At 46.1% G+C, this 20,137-nt stretch overlaps 1 protein-coding gene across 6 annotated transcripts in view; it reads right to left on the bottom strand.

Annotated features, from left to right (window-relative positions):
• Positions 1-20,137, bottom strand: part of LOC123762100 (beta-1,4-N-acetylgalactosaminyltransferase bre-4) — a 174,947-nt gene that overhangs the window by 118,837 nt on the left and 35,973 nt on the right. The window contains exon 2 of one of the 6 annotated variants that reach the window (XM_069300486.1): positions 11,240-11,369. The exons of the other annotated variants lie outside the window; for them this stretch is intronic. The gene's annotated coding sequence lies outside the window, so the exon portion shown is untranslated. The remainder of the gene's footprint in view (positions 1-11,239; positions 11,370-20,137) is intronic. 6 annotated transcript variants of the gene reach the window in all.

Below are 20,137 nucleotides of genomic sequence, written 5' to 3'. Positions count from 1 at the left end.
TGAAATCTCCTCCACCGGGAATCTGGACTGGTTTTGGAGGTCCATTCCCCATGGTTGTCAGTACCTCAATTAAGTTGTGATCTGAGTAACAGGTATTTGTAATCATTATGTTCCCGATCAACTCATCATTATTAGTGAAAATGAGGTCCAGCGTGTTCTCCTTCCTAGTTGGTTCTACTATTTGCTGGTTTAAGGCAAACCTATCGCACATCCGTAGCAGGTCATTTGCATGTGCCTGCTCATTTAGGCTACTTCCTGGTATTCTTTCTGATATTACTGTATTAGCCAGGTGCTTCCATTTCAGGTGCCGTAGGTTGAAGTCCCCAAGCAGGATGATGTTCGGAGCTGGATTTGTGAGGTTTTCCAAGCAGTGCTCTATTTTCATTAGTTGGTCTTTAAACTGCTGAGGGTTTGCCTCCGGTGACTTATATACAAGGACAACAACTACATTTAGGATCTCTATTTTGACTATCAGCACTTCCACCATATCATTTGAGGTGTTTAGCAGCTCAGTACAGATGAGTGTGTCTTTGATGTAGAGGCTGACCCCACCCTGAAGCCGGTGTTTCCTATCACATCTGAAGAGATTGTATTCTGGGATCCATATTTCACCATCAAGGTAGTCCTTTGTGTGAGTTTCCGTTAGGGCTGCAAACACTGCATTTGCCTCATGAAGGAGACCATCTATAAAATGAACTTTGTTGGATTTGCGTGTTTTTATACCCTGGATGTTGGCAAATATAAATGATGTTATCGTGTTAGTGGAAGTGCTGGATGCTTTAATTGGTGTTAATATCTGAGGCTCTGGTAAGGAGGCCACTGTGTTTGCGTCCTCTCTAGCATTTGACCGAGTTGGTGGTAGAGTCTGGTCATTTTTAGCCATTCTTCTCCTCCTCCTCTTGCTAAAAAATTATCCCGGTTGATGGAGTAGTGGCTGTTTTCATAGTGGTAGTCTGTCGGTTTTATTCGCCTGGTACCTCTTATATGAAAAGCTGGGCATTCAGCATTGAAGCACTCTTTCCTGTCCAAAGAGTTCTTGCAAATTTCTGGGTGAAAGAATTCACAGCTTTTGGTACATTTACCTGTATTGAGGAGGTTACGCTTACGACACTAGAAAAAAAAGGGAGAGGGGGGATATGATAGGAACATATAAAATACTCAGGGGAATTGACAAAGTGGAAATAGATGAAATGTTCACACGGAATAGTAACAGAACGAGGGGACATGGGTGGAAGCTGGAAACTCAGATGAGTCACAGAGATGTTAGGAAGTTTTCTTTTAGCGTGAGAGTAGTAGAAAAATGGAATGCACTTAAGGAGCAGGTTGTGGAAGCAAACTCTATTCATAATTTTAAAACTAGATATGATAGGGAAATGGGACAGGAGTATTGCTGTAAACAAATGATGACTGGAAAGGCGGGATCCAAGAGTCAATGCTCGATCCTGCAAGCACAAATAGGTGAGTACACACACACACACACACACACACACACACACACACACACACACACACACACACACACACACACACACACACACACACACACATACACATACACACATCGACCCAGGCAGACTCAAGGACCCCGCATGGAGGGAAGCACAGCAAACCAAAGAGAAAGAGAGAAAGAGAGCGAGCAGCGAGTCTAGCGGAAGGAAAACATCTGCCAAATCTGTTTACATCCGAGTAATAACGGAAGGGACGGAGGGAAGTATCCACCGTGTTCGTTTAAAATACCATAAACACTTAATATAAACACAGTCACATAATATATATATATATATATATATATATATATATATATATATATATATATATATATATATATATATATATTTTCACTGACTGCGAGAATGTATCAAAGTTATTACTTTATACACAGTATTCTAAAAGTACCTATTCACCGTACTAATATGAATGCACCAGGTACCAGCCAGTGCCCAGGATAGTTCGTCTCCAAATGTCTTTCCTCCTATCTTCCTTCCCCCCCTCTTCCCCCCCCCCTCATCTCCCTTCCCTCCTATTCGTCTCCCCTCTTTTCCACATCTTCCCCCTCTCTTCCTGATCTGGCCTACAACCTTGAACAGACGGGCGTTTGTTTCCATTTGTATATATATAGAAGGGGTACTTGGTTGCATTCGGCTGTCTTTCCGCCCTCTTCGAACATTTTACCCCTCTTCACCCCTCTCCTTCTTCCTCCCCTTTCCCCTTCTCTCAGAAAATGTATTAAAAAGCACTGAAACAACTCTTTGGATCTCTCAAAAAAATATTTTACTACGAAGGACTAAAATCTCTACCTACCTACCTTGAGCACTGAAAGGGAAACAGAAGAGCACTCTAAGGGAAACACACCAAATAACTTACATTTAACTTCATTTAAATCACCTGAGGGGGTCTCTATAAATTTCATTATTTCTTAAAGTATTTAACTTACGCCGACCCCAACCAGCCTATGTCCGTCCCGTACCTCACGACCATTCCCATGCAAAGCTGGGTGAGGCTAGGCCCAAGTGTCTGACCTCCAACCTTGGACAGACAAACACACACATTCTCTCTCATATATATATATCGACTGTATGTTCACAAAATACATTTACTTTCAAAGCCCCTCGCGTCTTCTTCGTCAATAAAGCCTATCAAAATCAAATAAAACCGGGAGAAGTGCTAGACGAAAACACGCGCCATATTTGTTTACATCCGGGGGCCGAAGGATCCTCATCTCCTGGAATATTACCTCGCCCTTGCCAAAATTCACCAGTTCTCATTTCCGTTTAATCGGGTGCGCAACGAGAGCAATCTTATTTTTTACTGTTCGGATCGGGGGGGGGGAGTGTCTCATTACGGTGTATGGCTTCTTCAGTATCTTAACACCTTTTTGTAAATTAAAATATAACGATAGATTTATACAACAATTTATCAAATTTTCGTGCACTGCAATTTCTCATAAGTGCATAAGCGCTTCTTGCTGTTGCATAATGCATATCATTTTTTTTGGGGGGGAGGGGGGCTGTTAAGTTACCTGGTGCCACCAATGACGTGATGCGACCTTATATATATATATTATATATATATATATATATATATATATATATATATATATATATATATATATATATATATGTCGTACCTAGTAGCCAGAACGCACTTCTCAGCCTACTATGCAAGGCCCGATTTGCATAATAAGCCAAGTTTTCCTGAATTAATATATTTTCTCTAATTTTTTTCTTATGAAATGATAAAGCTACCCATTTCATTACGTATGAGATCAATTTTTTTTAATTGGAGTTAAAATTAACGTAGATATATGACCGAACCTAACCAACCTTACCTAACCTAACCTATCTTTATAGGTTAGGTTAGGTTAGGTAGCCGAAAAAGTCAGGTTAGGTTAGGTTAGGTAGGTTAGGTTGTCGAAAAAATATTATTTCATGAAAACTTGGCGTATTAGGCAAATCGGGCCTTGCATAGTAGGCTGAGAAGTGCGTTCTGGCTACTAGGTACGACATATATATATATATATATATATATATATATATATATATATATATATATATATATATATATATATATATATATATATATATATATATATATATATATATATATATATATATGTTGTACCTAGTAGCCAGAACGCAGTTCTTGGCCTCTCTTTTGGTCTATATCTACAATCTTGGTTTGATCCCCCCCCCCTCTCCAACAGGAAGTCAGTCAACCTGGAGGGGTGGCAGGGGCCAACGGGACCCCCCCGTTCCCGTGTTGTCCTTACTATGCACCAACACAATCTTATGTTGACCTTAATGCTCCAACAATCGAGGACGAGTACAATCAACCCCCCATCAACAGTGTTCCACCAATTATGACCTTGGCCGCTTGCCCACCGCACCTTCCTCTGTAATACCCCTATATAAACACACGCTCCTCCAGCCTCCCTTTTCACGGGCTCGCCATAGCCCGTGCTACATGGACACTTCGTTCTGAGTAGCTAAATCTAAAACAACAACAACAACCAGCCTCCCTGCCTACCCCCCCCCAGGCTGCTGATTCAGCCCGGCCTCCTAAGGTTTCCCAACGTCAAGATAAAAAAAAACAGTCAATTTAAAGTGTCCTCTCCTAACTTACCAGAGGACCCAAAACAGAAAACGGGGTCACTTTCGCGAGCCGCTTCCATTTTCTTTGTGGCCTTAAGTAACGCATACGAGCGACGTTCTTATGTAGCAGGACAGGTTGCCTGATTACCTGACGCATCTGCGTTTATCTGATGCATCCGCATCATCAAATGCGTTTCCTGACGCACTTATTAATATTAACATCGTTACTGATAAAAATTAATTACAATTTTGCCTAATCTGAGGAATTCAATTAAGTCTTACTAGAAAGGAACTTTTTTTTTTTTTGCCAGTCAACTGCATCTTACACATCGTTCATACACGCGTCTCTCTTCTGACTTCTAACTCACACGATGGTTATCTTGAGGTTATCTTGAGATGCTTTCGGGGCTTTAGTGTCCCCGCGGCCCGGTCCTCGACCAGGCCTCCACCCCCAGGAAGCAGCCCGTGACAGCTGACTAACACCCAGGTACCTATTTTACTGCTAGCTAACAGGGGCATATGGTGAAAGAAACCCTGCCCATTGTTTCTCTCCGGCGCCCGGGATCGAACCCGGGACCACAGGATCACAAGTCCAGCCTGCTGTCCGCTCGGCGGACCGGCTCCCTCTGATGACTGTGCAATATACACAATGCTGCTCAATGCAGCATGCAGAATTGCACAGGACTGCATTGTATATCACGTAAGAGTTGTGTTATGTAATAGAAGGAAAAGCGCTCTATCTTGTAATCCGCCTTGTAATGTATACATCTCCATGCATTTTATACATTACACCGCTTTAGTAATTGATGCATTACACCAGCATATATTTTGTGCAACGTTACAGTCAAGGAACACAAACCAAATGAACAAATCCACAAGGGCCGTGACGAGGATTCGAACCTGCGTCCGAGAGCATCCCCAGACGCTGCCTTAATCGACTGAGCTATGACATGGTCAAAAGGAGTTGAAACCGAAGTTCTACTGAACTTACTGGATCCTGCAGCCTCTCCGAGGCACAAACCAGGGGTTTTACACAACTCCCCCCCATGCACTCGAGCTACCTTGAGGTTACTGGCCTCAAGGTGGGTGCCTTGGCCCTTGAGGTGCTTCCGGGGCTCAGCGTCCCTGCGGCCCGGTCGTCGACCAGGCCTCCTGGTTGCTGGACTGATCAACCAGGCTGTTAGACGCGGCTGCTCGCAGCCTGGCGTATGAGTCACAGCCTGGTTGATCAGGTATCGTTTGGAGGTGCTTATCCAGTTCTCTCTTGAACACTGTGAGGGGTTTGCCAGTTATGCCCCTTATGTGTAGTGTTGAACAGTCTCGGGCCTCTGATGTTGATAGTTCTCTCTCAGAGTACCTGTTGCACCTCTGCTCTTCAAGCTGTGTCAAACACCAACCATACAATGGATGTATATAGTACATCGCCATACGATACATATGCAGTACTATATGTATCATGTAAAGCAGTGAGGCATTTTGTAACATGCATACAAAGCACAGCTATTCAACATTACAAAAAAAGAGAGCAATTCAACATGCATTCAATACGGAGTCAATCCACAATTGCAATACAGCGTTGTGCAACATTTCCAGTACAGCATACTGTAACATGTATTTAAGCCCAATGTTACACGTATACAATGAACTACAGTCCAACATCCACTACAGCGTCATGTGATATGCATACAACAGTGCTGTTGAACGTGCAAAATACAACGTCAAGCAACTTGCTTACAACATCATTCAAGATATGCAACACGTAGCGCAGTAGCCTACGTCTTTGGCTCACAAGCAAGGATCCCGGGTTCGATTTCCCGAGCGGGACAGAGACGATTGATTGATGATTTATGAAGGTTAAGCCACCCAAGAGGCACGGGCATGAATAGCCCGTCAGTGGGGGGACAGAGACAGTTGAGCACGTTTCTTTTCACCTGATGCCCCTGTTCACTTAATAAGCAGTATAAGAAGTACCAGGGAGTTAGGCAACTGTTGTGGGGTGCATCATGATTAAGGAAAGATGTACAGGTTTCGTAAATGGTTGCTTATATGCTTTATGAATCCTGGCCTAAAGACAAGAATGGCAGAGATTCGAGAAGGAACAAATCCACAAGGGCCGTTACCTTGAGATATCTTGAGGTTATCTTGAGATGATTTCGGGGCTTTTTTTTTTTTAGTGTCCCCGCGGCCCGGTCCTCGACCAGGCCTCCACCCCCAGGAAGCAGCCCGTGACAGCTGACTAACTCCCAGGTACCTATTTTACTGCTAGGTAACAGGGGCATAGGGTGAAAGAAACTCTGCCCAATGTTTCTCGCCGGCGCCTGGGATCGAACCCGGGACCACAGGATCACAAGTCCAACGTGCTGTCCGCTCGGCCGACCGGCTCCCTAGGGCCGTGATGTGGGTTCGAACCTATGTCCGGGATATGATACATCACGATATTGTGATTTCAGTGTGTATTAGAGAAGGAACGTCTTTAGAGTCCTAAGTCGTCGAGAACTGGAAGAGGTTAGATAAAGAGGAGCTGGAAGCTGCATACTAGCTATTAACTACGTCAATAGGTACCCGGGACACAGGGAACTGTTATAGGGTGCACTAAAAAAGCCCCGAAATTATCTCAAGATAACCAAGATAACCAAGAGATAGAGTTGCAACCTGCGGGAATATTCGACCATGGAAGGACCTCGATATAAACCTAAAGAGTATATGTATGTATGAGGACGAACAGAGAAACGTGCAGAATCTAGTATTTATATACAAATCTCCAACACGTGTGTGCTTGTCTAACCGTTTCAGACCTGAAACGTTTCCACAGAACGTTGGTTTCGATGGTGTTACTTAAGGACTTGATCACTGACCTTCAACCCTACGTACACCCCACTGTGTGGTCAGCAACCCTGCACACACACACACACACACACACACACACACACACACACACACACACACACACACACACACACACACACACACACACACACACACATACACACACACACACATACACACACACATACACACACACACACACACACACACACACACACACACACACACACATACACACACACACACACACACACACACACACACACACACACACACACACACACACACACACACACACACACACACACACACACACACACACACACACACACACACAACACCTCTGAGTGATCAGCAACCCTGTACACACCCCATTGTCTGCCAATTTCTTTCTCTATCTAAACTTAATGAATCTGAAACCTTTGTTTAGAGTTCTATTTTGGGATGATAATTTTAGCACACTATTGATATACAATTTGTTAAACCATTTTATACTTCATACACTTCAGTTGTGGCCTGACTCCACGGACGAGGAGGAGGAGGAGGGCAGAGAGAAGAAACTGAGAGAAAGTGAAGGGGGGGGGGGAAATAGGAGAAAAGGAGGGAGGGAATAGGGAAGGGGAAAATTTTAAATGTTAAATTGTAGCAAATAAACACCCCCCACGTGCCCAACCGAAACGGTTGGGCACGTTTCCTGGGAGGTCCGGAGCTGTAGGGTGGTTTGGTTACAGCTTTTTCAAGTTCACCTTTCCTTTCACCTAACGCCTCACCTAGCAGTAAACAGTTACCAGGGAGCTGGTACAACCCTACAACCTATTATTGTAGGGTTGTTGCATCCTAGGGAAGGTCAGTCAGTAATTCGACTGAGGGAGGAGGGTGTAATTACACACCTTACCCCAAGCCTACCATATATGTACACAGGCTTCCTGTCCACGACAATGAGGGGAATTATAACATAACATGAACAAAATTAAATACATAGGAACACAAAACCAACACATCAACATACACAAAAAAGCTTTTCGCTAATTAATTACACACACACACACACACACACACACACACACACACACACACACACACACACACACACACACACACACACACACACACACACATATATATATATATATATATATATATATATATATACAAAAAAGCTCTCCCCATACACCATTAACTAGCGTCGTTATTTTTAATTGAGTATAAACAAGAGAAGGCGGGTTGCCACACACACAGAGCAACACAGCCGGGTGTTGGCGCAACACTGATGCCAACGCCTATATTTCCCAGAGAACCTCTAGTCCTCATCCCTACTGTGTAAACTCCTGGCCACACCTCTCACCCACACACCTCTCTCATCCCCCCCCCCCCCTGTACTCTTACCCACACCCCCCTACTTTCCCCTAACCCCCCCCCCCCCCCTCCCCTTCGCTCTCCTACATCCCCCCCCCCTTTACTCTCACAAACCCCAATTCTCGCCCACAGCCTAACTCTCACCTTCACTATGCAGTTGAATACACCTGTTCTCCTGAGCGTTCCCAACGTCACTAAACTGTTGTGCTAAATTCCCCGAAGCTAACAAACCCGAGGACCCACCGACAGAAAACGGGACATCGCGTCAATTTTGCTAGCCGCTACCATTATTAGTTCTTGGTAGTACCATGATTAGTATTTGGCCTCAGGTAAAGTAGACGTGACGATGCAACGTGATGCCAGGAGGATGTGTTGCAAGGGAACCACCACCCTTCTCCTGGCCCAACCCGTTCTCGCACTTGCTTATAGTCAATATTGGCTTATTTAATAAGTGCATATGTGACATACTATTTGATTGTGAATATTTTAGTTTACCTTGAAAAGCTTCATAGAAAACACCGACCTCACCCAACCTTCTTAGTATGTTAGTTAAGATAAGCAACTTATTGCTTCTTATTTACAATTATTACTTAACCTATACCGTTGATAGGTTAAGTAATAATTGTAAATAAGAAGCAATGAGATGCTTATCTTAACATACTAAGAAGGTTAGGTGAGGTCGGTGTTTTCTATGAAGCTTTTCAAGGTAAACTAAAATATTCACAATCAAATAGTATGTCACATATGCACTTATTAAATAAGCCAATATTGACCATAAGCAAGTGCGAGAACGGGTTGCAAGGCCAACCTGGGGGTACAGGTGAGTGAGGCTTATGGCGCCTCTTTGGCGGCAAGACGTCTCTGGCGAAGGAGATAGGCGTTGAATGTGCCTGAACGTGACTAAAGAATATGGAGAAATTCTTGAGAGGGGTGAGAAGCCTGGGGGGGGGGGGACCCAGTGCCAGGCTGTTGTGCCAGGCACCATCACCCGACTGTTGTACACAGTGCTCTTGGCAACACAACACCCCTACCTTGTGGCTCCCTTGTGTAGCTTCAGGGGGACCAACGGTCCCGCGGCCATGTCTCCGACCAACGGTCCCGCAGCCATGTCTCCGACCAACGGACCCGCAGCCATGTCTCCGATCAACGGCCCCGCGGCCATGTCTCCGACCAACGGCCCCGCGGCCATGTCTCCGACCAACGGCCCCGCGGCCATGTATCGTCTGGTGAACCAGGCTGTTCGACGCGGCTGTTCGCAGTCTGATGTTTGAATTACAGCCTGGTTGATCAGGTCCTCCTCGCTTACTTACAGAGATGAGTAACCAACTTACAAAATGAATAACAGCCAAACACTTCCACAACACAAAAATTGGACCCCTGAAACATAAGGGTGACCCCCAAGTCTCACAATTCACCCCAGTTGATTTATTTTGCACCTCATCCCCATCCTGTAAGCGGTAGTAGGAGAGGTTACAGAGGCACGACAGAGAAGCTGTAACCCAATATGTGTTTGAAGTAAGTTACAGCATTGATGAACTAGTCTATTCACACTTTTGGTTAACTCGGCTTAATTAACAGAAGATTACGGAGCTACATCACACAACCCTCATGAGCCACACCTCAATCTGGATGATACATCATCATCTAAATTACAAAACAAAATAAATTGTGTTACACACTACGCTAATGTCAAGCTCTGTCTAGGAAGTGGGAGAAAGAATTAAGACGGCGACAGATCCCAAGACTACCTTACTAATATCTTCCAAGTTGTGCGATAAATCCCAAAGAAAAGCGCCATGCGCACACTTTTTATTATTGAGCTCATTACAAAAGCGTAACAATACAAGCACAAATCAAAGCCCTTATTTTACAACCTATATGATCAACAATTGCCGTAAAGTCCCGTTGATTATCTGCTTGTAAGGTAGAATAAGTGATCAGTAGTGATTAGCCCTCCGTCAGGCTGCGAGCAACTGCGTCCAACAACCTAGTTGACCAGTTCAACAACCAGAAGGACTGGTCAACGACCGGGCCGCGGGGACGCCAAGCCACGAGCTTTTAACCGACGAGACGTTTAGGGCCACTTCCTTACACCCAGTGCCTCTCCTCCCCCTGCAGTAAATAGGTACCGGGGAGTTAGCCAACTGTTGTGAGTAGAGGGTTGCATGCTGGGGGAACCGTCGGTCGTTGGTCAAGAGAGGGGGAGACCTGGATCCATCTAACAAGCCTCCTGTACCCGCCACAAGTCACCAGATACCAGGGTTGGGAAGCTTGGCTCACAGTGCTTGACCCAAGCTACCAAGACACTGAAAGAAGTTGTTGTGGAAGCCACAGCCATCCACAACTTTAAGGACAGATTGGACACAGAAGCGTCAGAATAGTTATGTTATAGTCCAGCGGGTACAACTAGGCTAGTAGTAGTAGTAGTAGGCGCAGCACAAAGAGCTCGCCTTCACTTTCCCCGTAATCAATGAGAGGCAAGTACTGACAAGTACCCACCCACGTGTACAGGCACGCCGCGCGCGCGCACACAACCTAGGGTATAGGGGGTAAGAAATAGTCTAAGCTACTCTATCCCTTTGAGATGCATTTCGTTCTTGTCTCAATAAACATACTTGAACTTGAACCTAGGGTAGAGGTAACAAAGGGCATCAGAGGCAACAGAGGGGTATCCAACACCCACCCCACCACTAACACAATATGTCCGTGTTCCATTTAATTATACACCATGAATTGGCATAGACTTACAGGCGCGCTGCAGGTTTAATTAATTAATTCCTTTGGTTGAGAGACGCTTGTCGTTAGGGGGGGGGAGGGGATGGAGGGGCTCTCATTCTTGTTGGATTGCCACATAACTTGACTCAGCAATAGGGGGGGGGGAGGGGGAAGGGGTTTTATGCCTGCTGGGAGCACATGTGTGTGTTTAAATCAACATTTCATGTTATGGAGTCAGAAAGATTACATACCCACGGCGCTTCCTGTCGTCTTGCAATGTAAGGAAGGAATATCTTGGTTATTTCTAATTAGGCCGTTACTGTTACCGTGCGTTGATTTCGGGGCTCAACGCTTCCGCGGCCCGGTCCCTGACCAGACCTCCTGTAAATTAAACTTTCTGGTTAGCTGGGATTCCAAACTCTTTATTCTAATGAGGCATACTTAGGACGCGAGGAACCGTGCATGCGCGTGCACAAACACATCTTGAGGTTATCTTGATATGATTTTGGGGCTTAGTGTCCCCGCGGCTCGGTCCTCAACCAGGCCTCCTTTTTGTTACACACACCCCAGGAACCAGCCCGTATAGTAGCTGTCTAACTCCCAGGTACCTACTTACTGCTAGATAACAGGGGCATCAGGGTGAAAAAAACTCTGCCCATTTTGTTTCCGCCTCCACCGGGGATCAAACCCGGAACCTCGGAACTACGAATCTGAAGCGCTGTCTACTCGCTGTCAGCTCCCCCCCTCCCCCCGCCCGCACGCACGCACACACACACACACACACACACACACACACACACACACACACACACACACACACACACACACACACACACACACACACATCACGCTGTCTCTCAACAACTTTATATATCTCTTAAAAAAGTCCCATAGCCTCTCCCCTTCCTCTCAAACTCTTCCTACCGGCCGAGCGGACAGCACGCTGGACACGTGATCCTGTGGTCCCGGTTTCGATCCCGGGCGCCGGCGAGAGACGATGGACAGAGTTTCTTTCACCCTATGCCCCTGTTACCTAGCAGTAAATAGGTACCTGGGAATTAGTCAGCTGTAACGGGCTGCTTCCTGGAGGTGGAGGCCTGGTCGAGGACCGGGCCGCGGAGACACTAAAGCCCCGAAATCAACTCAAGATAACCTCAAGATATATCTCACAACCACTCACCCCACACACACTCCTCCACACATCTCCCACTTGCGTACTACACCATTAGAACAAAATAAACTTGACCGTTCAAAGGATTCAATGACAAAAAATGTCCAGGATGAGCCTCAAGATCTGGTATACCAATGCTGATGGAATCACAAACAAAATACATGAAATAAAAGATTAATGAAAACTAACATGATGTGATTACAATAGTGGAAACCCAACATTTTCGGGGAGATACCAAGTACTAAGAAAACAAACAGGGATGAGGGTGTGACACTGTTAGAAAAAAACATAATTTGAAGTTTGAAAAAACTTGCAGAAGCTAATTCAAACGTATAAACAAACAATATCACTGAGACTATGAGAGCAGATGGAAAAAAGATAGTTGTTTTGATCTTCTTGAGATGATTTCGGGGCTTTAGTGTCCCCGAGGCCCGGTCCTCGACCAGGCCTCCACCCCCAGGAAGCAGCCCGTGACAGCTGACTAACACCCAGGTACCTATTTTACTGCTCGGTAACAGGGGCATAGGGTGAAAGAAACTCTGCCCATTGTTTCTCGCCGGCGCCTGGAATCGAACCCAGGATCACAGGATCACAAGCCCAGCGTGCTGTCCGCTCGGCCGACCGGCTCCCCCGGTGAATGAAATGTCTCCTCAGCGAAACAACACAAGACCCAGACAAGAATCACAAACTCCAACAAAAAAAATGTACAGATGACCAACAAAGAACAGCAAAATGCAAGTAACAGAATGAGAGGAATATTACTAAAGCTAAAGTGACACGTAAGAAATCCCGCATAGTGAGGAATGCACCGACCTTGGTTGCTCGCTCAGTACTCATGTCCTCACACTCAGGAACGGTGTACATGATTGTTTTTTGTTTCAAAATCAGTGGACGTTATAGAAAGAGAACGTTTTAACACAACATTTAAAAGATGGCAGAAAAGGCGAGGATGACCTCATCTACTGAACCTGATTTTTTGCTATATTTATTTATATATACAAAAGTTCTTACATTCTTGTACAGCCACTAGCACGCATAGCGTTTCCGGCAAGTTCTTAATCCTAATTTTACCCGGAATACGACCCTGCCAAATCGTTTAACAGCCAGGTACCCATTTTGCTGTTGGGTAAACAGAGGCTGCAGTTAAGGATTGGCGCCCAGTAAATCCTCCCCGGCCAGGATACGAACCCAGGCCAAAGCGCTCGCGAAACGCCAGGCGAGTGTGTTACCAAACCTGCACACAGAAATAACATCACATGAGACCAGAAGGCATGGCAGGATGTGCAGAATACCCCCGTTGAAGAGCAGAGGTGCAACAGGTACTCTGAGAGAGAACTCTTATCAACATCAGAGGCCCAAGACTGTTCAACACGCTTCCACTACACATAAAGGGCATAACTGGCAGACCCCTCCCAGTGTTCAAGAGAGAACTGGATAAGCACCTCCAAAGAAACCTGATAAACCAGGCTGTGACTCATACGTCAGGCTGCGAGCAGCCGCGTTCAACACCCTGATTGACCAGTCCAGCAACCAGGACGCCTGGTCGAAGACCGGGCCGCGGGGACACTTAGCCCCGAAAACATCTAACCTCAAGGTAAGGTACCACTTCGCCACAATGAAAAAGACACTGGGAACATGGAGCATAAAGTCCCATTTTGAAGCCATGGATCCTTGTGTTTTTCTCTTCTCCAATATGGTTGCACAAAAAGCCATCCAAGACCATCATTCGCGAGGTCACAGAATGGAAAGTAGCCTACAGGAAAGGGAAATGCACGAAAGCAAGAGCGTATCTGGGAAAAACTGCAATGGGATACACAATCCAAGAAAAGATGGATCAAATAAAGCATAAAAAGCACGCAGGCTAAGACGATATATATGAACAGACAACGCCAAAACCCCATGGTTGAATAGACAATGCCATGAGCCCAAGGATCAATAGACAATGCCATGACCCCAAGGATCAATAGACAATGCCATGAGCCCAAGGATCACTAGACAATGTCATGAGCCCAAGGATCAATAGACAATGCCATGACCCCAAGGATCAATAGACAATGCCATGACCCCAAGGATCAATAGACAATGCCATGAGCCCAAGGATCACTAGACAATGTCATGACCCCAAGGATCAATAGACAATGCCATGAGCCCAAGGATCAATAGACAATGCCATGACCCCAAGGATCAATAGACAATGCCATGAGCCCAAGGATCAATAGACAATGTCAAGAAACCAAAAACAATCAGGAAGGGGTGAAGCAATACAGAGGGCAGAGAACAGTAGAGCCCGAACAAATGCAACAGAGTAACGAATAAATGACACAAGAGGAGTATAAAACATATGAATATGACATTGGATTCAAAGCTAAGAAACAACGGAATTTATTAAATAGCCACATATTGAAGAAAATGAATAACTAAGACACTAGGCTCCGCAAGAAGGGAGAACATACACAGAATTTAAGTGAAAGTTGTGAAAAACTCAATGCCAGCCTCTATGGAGTGTACTCGACTTTGTCATAACAGTTGCCAGTGGTAGGAGAGGAGGTAACCAAAGAGGAACGACTGACATACTGAGGTGACAAGCAGAGGAAGGAATGAGACAACTAACGTCACTAGATGAAACGAAAGCTGTTGGGCTAGACAATATATCCCCATGGAGGATGAAAGCAGCTCCACAGACCCTGAGTATACTTCTAGCTCTGATCTTGAATGAGTCACTTGCGAAAGGCGAGTTTCCCAGCTGCTGGTTGATGGTAAATGTGGTATTAATATACAAGAGAAGGGAAAGGGACGAGGCACTTAGCTACAGATCAGGGGATGCTAGTCACTTGACTAGCATTCCCTGCACAGTACTCGAAATAATAACTAGAGTTAAGAATAGTAAAATATCTAGAGAGGATTAGGTATGTAAACAAGGAGCAATACGGTTATAGAGAAGGGAAACTTACTAGGTCCTAACAAACCTACTAAGAGTTCAATGATAAATGAATCAAAATATGAAAGGACTGACTAGGATGTTCAGATATATTTCTGGACTAACAAAAAGCTTCCGACACAGTACCGCATAAGGGGCTACTACACCCACTTGGGAAGCAGACGGAATTAACGTAAAGACATTGAAATGGGTGACAGAGTTCTTAACAGACAGGCGTCCCAGTTGCAATACGAGTCAAGAAGTCTGAAAGGCATATGGTCATAAGGAGAGTCCCTCAAGGATCACGACTAGGAGCCATACAATTATTCATTTATAGCAATGACCTAACTATGAGGGTAGATGTCGATGAACAAATCCACATGGGCCGTGACGAGGGTTCGAACCTACATTCGAGAGCATCCCAGACAGATGTCGATATTTGAGAACGATGACAAATTAATGAGAAGAGTCAAGAAAGTTTAAGGATTGTAACACACTCCAAGATGGCCTAGACAAGCTGCAGAGTTGGTCCGAAATATAGCTACGGGATTTCGACACCAGCAAGTGCAATATGATTAAAATGGTGTGAAAGAAGTAGGACGATACACAGTACCTGCTTGATGGGGGTACTGGGAGTTCTTCTACTCCCCATAGGCTTACAGGTTCCGGAAGATGAGAGGAAATGTCAACACTGTGGAGAAATGCCCGACAGACCACTGGAACATTATCTAACACAGTGCACAGTTACAAGCCCATTAAGATTTCAACTTAGATTCAACAGAGCAGAAGTTGTTAAACACATATGGCAAAATCTTACTAAAGCGACCATATGAGTAATAAATACTCATACTCCGCTCAAGTAAAACAGAAACAAGCAACTCTTAGTGGGCCAGCCAGAGGCTTAGGGCCCGCGCAGGAATATCCCTGCAAAAAAAAAAAAAAAAAAAAATCTACTCCCCAAGCCCGGCCCGAGGCCAGCCTCGACTTGTGAGAGCTTGGTCCACCAGGCTGTTGGACACTACAGGTAACTACTTATTATTTGTTTACTTTGTGGGATTGACAGAATGAAAGCTAAAGAAGCAGACGAGCCATAAATATGTTAATATTACTTTTAGGGTAAGAATAGTAGGAAAATCGAATGAACTAAATGATTCGGTTTTAAAAGCCAGATAAATTTATAATTTCAAAAGCAGATATGATATAAAGTTAGGCTCCAACTCATTGCCAGAGGCAAAAGGCGGCTGGAAAGGCGGGGTTCAAGAGCTCAAGTCAGATCCTGCAGGCACAAATAGGCTAGAACACACAAATAATTCCATCCACGGACATAAAATTACTTTTGTTCATCGTACCCACCACCTGTTACACAGCCGTAATGGCTTGGTGCTTTCCCCCTGGGAATTCCCTCCCTCCGCCGTACCCACCCTCGCCCAGATAAGGACTCGTAGACGGCTAGACGCACTTAGGGTTGGGCTGTAGCCCCTGGGCCACCACCCCAGCCTCCCTCAGAGATAGGCTGCAGTCCCTGGCTCCCATCCCCCCAGGAGGGTAGAAATAGCCTAAACTACTCTATCCCTTTGAGATGTATTTTATTCTCTCAATAAACGTACTTGGACCCATCCCCCGGCAGTAGATGAAGGGCAGGCAGAGAGAGAGAGAGAGAGAGAGAGAGAGAGAGAGAGAGAGAGAGAGAGAGAGAGAGAGAGAGAGAGAGAGAGGAGAGAGAGAGAGAGAGAGAGAGAGAGAGAGAGAGAGAGAGAGAGAGAGAGAGAGAGAGAGAGAGAGAGAGAGAGAGAGAGAGAGAGAGAGAGAGAGAGAGAGAGAGAGAGAGAGAGAGAGAGAGAGAGAGAGAGAGAGAGAGAGAGAGAGAGAGAGAGAGAGAGAGAGAGAGAGAGAGAGAGAGAGAGAGAGAGAGAGAGAGAGAGAGAGAGAGAGAGAGAGAGAGAGAGAGAGAGAGAGAGAGAGAGAGAGAGAGAGAGAGAGAGAGAGAGAGAGAGAGAGAGAGAGAGAGAGAGAGAGAGAGAGAGAGAGAGAGAGAGAGAGAGAGAGAGAGAGAGAGAGAGAGAGAGAGAGAGAGAGAGAGAGAGAGAGAGAGAGAGAGAGAGAGAGAGAGAGAGAGAGAGAGAGAGAGAGAGAGAGAGAGAGAGAGAGAGAGAGAGAGAGAGAGAGAGAGAGAGAGAGAGAGAGAGAGAGAGAGAGAGAGAGAGAGAGAGAGAGAGAGAGAGAGAGAGAGAGAGAGAGAGAGAGAGAGAGAGAGAGAGAGAGAGAGAGAGAGAGAGAGAGAGAGAGAGAGAGAGAGAGAGAGAGAGAGAGAGAGAGAGAGAGAGAGAGAGAGAGAGAGAGAGAGAGAGAGAGAGAGAGAGAGGGAGGAGAGAGGAGAGAGGAGAGAGGAGAGAGGAGAGAGAGAGAGAGAGAGAGAGCGAGCGAGCGCGTGGAGGAAGGTAAAGAGGAGTGGGAAAGAAGCTTAAGAGATTACCGCTGACTGCCACACGCCTATTTGATGGTGTCCCTCTATTTAAATATTTTGACTTGCCTCATAAATTGTTTCCAGTTTAAGCGGCTTTTTTTCTGCCGTCTACGTTGTTTGCCTGTGATGGGAGTTGGAGGGGGGGGAGGGGGGGTTCTCCCCCTTGATGCATGCAGAATTGGCATTTAGCTCTCGGGCCCCACCTCTCTTCAGTCGTTGGTCGTTTTATGACTTGAAACGTCTCCAATCATATCTACTTTTTATATTCTGAAAGGAGTTGCGCTCTATACAACCGCCTCGTGGGCGTACAAACAGGATACACACCCCCAGTGGATGTATAAATAGGATACGCATACACCGTGGGAGTCTAAACAGGATACACGTACCCCAGTGGGTATATAAGCATGATACATGTATCCAGTGTGATGAATAGACACAGGATACACGTACCCCCAGTGAGTATATAAGTATGATACATGTACCCAGTGTGGTGAATACACACGGGATACACGTACCCCCAGTGGGTATATAAGCATGATACATGTACCCAGTGTGGTGAATACACACGGGATACACGTACCCCCAGTGGGTATATAAGCATGATACATGTACCCAGTGTGGTGAATACACACGGGATACACGTACCCCCAGTGGGTATATAAGCATGATACATGTACCCAGTGTGGTGAATACACACATGATACTTGTACCCAGCAGAAGTGCTAATTTAACAGGATACGTTAAATCAGACCACCACTGGACACCCCCCCCCCCCCCCGCAGCAAGACGCCAGAGCGGGGACGTTGGCACACACACACACACACACACACACACACACACACACACACACACACACACACACACACACACACACACACACACACACACACACACCGCAATAATCTATACACCAACGAACAAGCACACCAGAGCAAGGAAAACGGCGTGTATGGCTGAGATATAATATATACCCAAGGTTTTTTTTTCTACCACAGACGTGGCCACACATTAACAATGCTAAGCAGCATATATACATTTTCTTCTGTCCTCCATGGACAGGGTGAGAGATGTGTTAAACATATAGTTCAGGGGTTTGAGGGGGGAGGCCGGAAAGAGAGTCTCTATCCGGCCGTGTGTGGGTCAAGTCTTTAAGGATCGCGTTCGCACGGCCAGACAGTAAAGTAGAGTGCGGGCGTGCCAGCTGGCTAGCACTAATTTAAGACCACGAAGCAAGACTTGTAACAGGAATTTCCTTAAGTACTTCCGTATTTAATAATACATCTTCAGAAGGACATATCTGCGTACAGTCACTACGGATGTATATACTATATGTCCACGCGTATCATAATAAAATATATATTTTCCTTGCGTTTAGTTTACCAACGGGAGACATCTCCCGTCACGCAGGGTGCAGTCGCACCTCCACAGATCTCCAGTATCATCTATTGATACTGGTGATGGCTCAAAAGGGGCCGCCACTTACGGGCTATTCATGCCCGTGCCACCTTTTGGGTGGCTTCATCTTCATCTTCAGTTTACCAGCCACTCCCCTTCCGGCCCTCCCTCCGTTGCACAACTCCTTCCCTTCCCTTCCCTTCCCCTTTTCCATGCTCTTCCCATTCCTTTCACATTTCTTCCCCGCTCGGTCTTTCACACCCCTTGCTCTCTCTTCTTACTCTCCCATACCCCCGTCATTGGCATGTTTGCCCTCGTGGCTGGCGTGGAACAGCTGGAGAGGGAGGGAGGGGCAGGCGGGAGAGGACTGGTGAGCATCACTTGGCCTGCATTGTTGCTCCCTTCCGCCACCTGCCACACTGTACTCACCTTCTTGTGCTTGCACCGACTGAGCCTCGGCTCTTTGGTCCCGCCTCTTAACTGACAATCTATTGGTGTACAGCTTCCTGAGCTTATTGAGCCTGATCTTATCTACATATGAAGCTGTGTATCGAGTCAATCTCCACCGCATCACTCCCTAATCCCTGCCTAACAAACTCACACACTGAAAAGTTCCTGCTAATGTCTCTGTGGCTCATTTGGGTACTCAGTTTCTACTTGTGTCTCCCCTTGTGCAAGTACCACCCGTGCTAAATAATTAGTCCTTATCTATCATAACGGGAGCCGGTCGGCCGAGCGGACAGCACGCTGGACTTGTGATCCTGTGGTCCCGGGTTCGATCCCGGGCGCCGGCGAGAAACAATGGCCAGAGTTTCTTTCACCCTATGCCCCTGTTACCTAGCAGTAAAATAGGTACCTGGGTGTTAGTCAGCTGTCACGGGCTGCTTCCTGGGGGTGAAGGCCTGGTCGACCGGGCCGCGGGGACACTAAAGCCCCGAAATCATCTTAAGATAACCTCAAGAAGGGTATGGGGGGAGGGGGGACAGGTGGATGTTGGGTGAGGGGGAGGGCAAAGGAGGGTATCTGGTGAGGGAGAAGAGGGTGGGGAAGGGAGGGAATGGGGTGATAGGGGAGGGGGACAGAGAGGGTACAGGTGAGGGGGGAATGGGTTCAGGGAGAGTATGGAGTGAGGGGAAAGGAGGGGACAGGGAGGGTATATGGTGAGGGGGGGAGGGAGGGTTGAATGAGAATTTGAATGGGGA

Source organism: Procambarus clarkii, chromosome 5 (genome assembly GCF_040958095.1).
Source record: "Procambarus clarkii isolate CNS0578487 chromosome 5, FALCON_Pclarkii_2.0, whole genome shotgun sequence".
Classification (NCBI taxonomy): Eukaryota; Metazoa; Arthropoda; class Malacostraca; order Decapoda; family Cambaridae; genus Procambarus; species Procambarus clarkii.
This window is presented reverse-complemented; position numbering and strand designations above follow the sequence as displayed.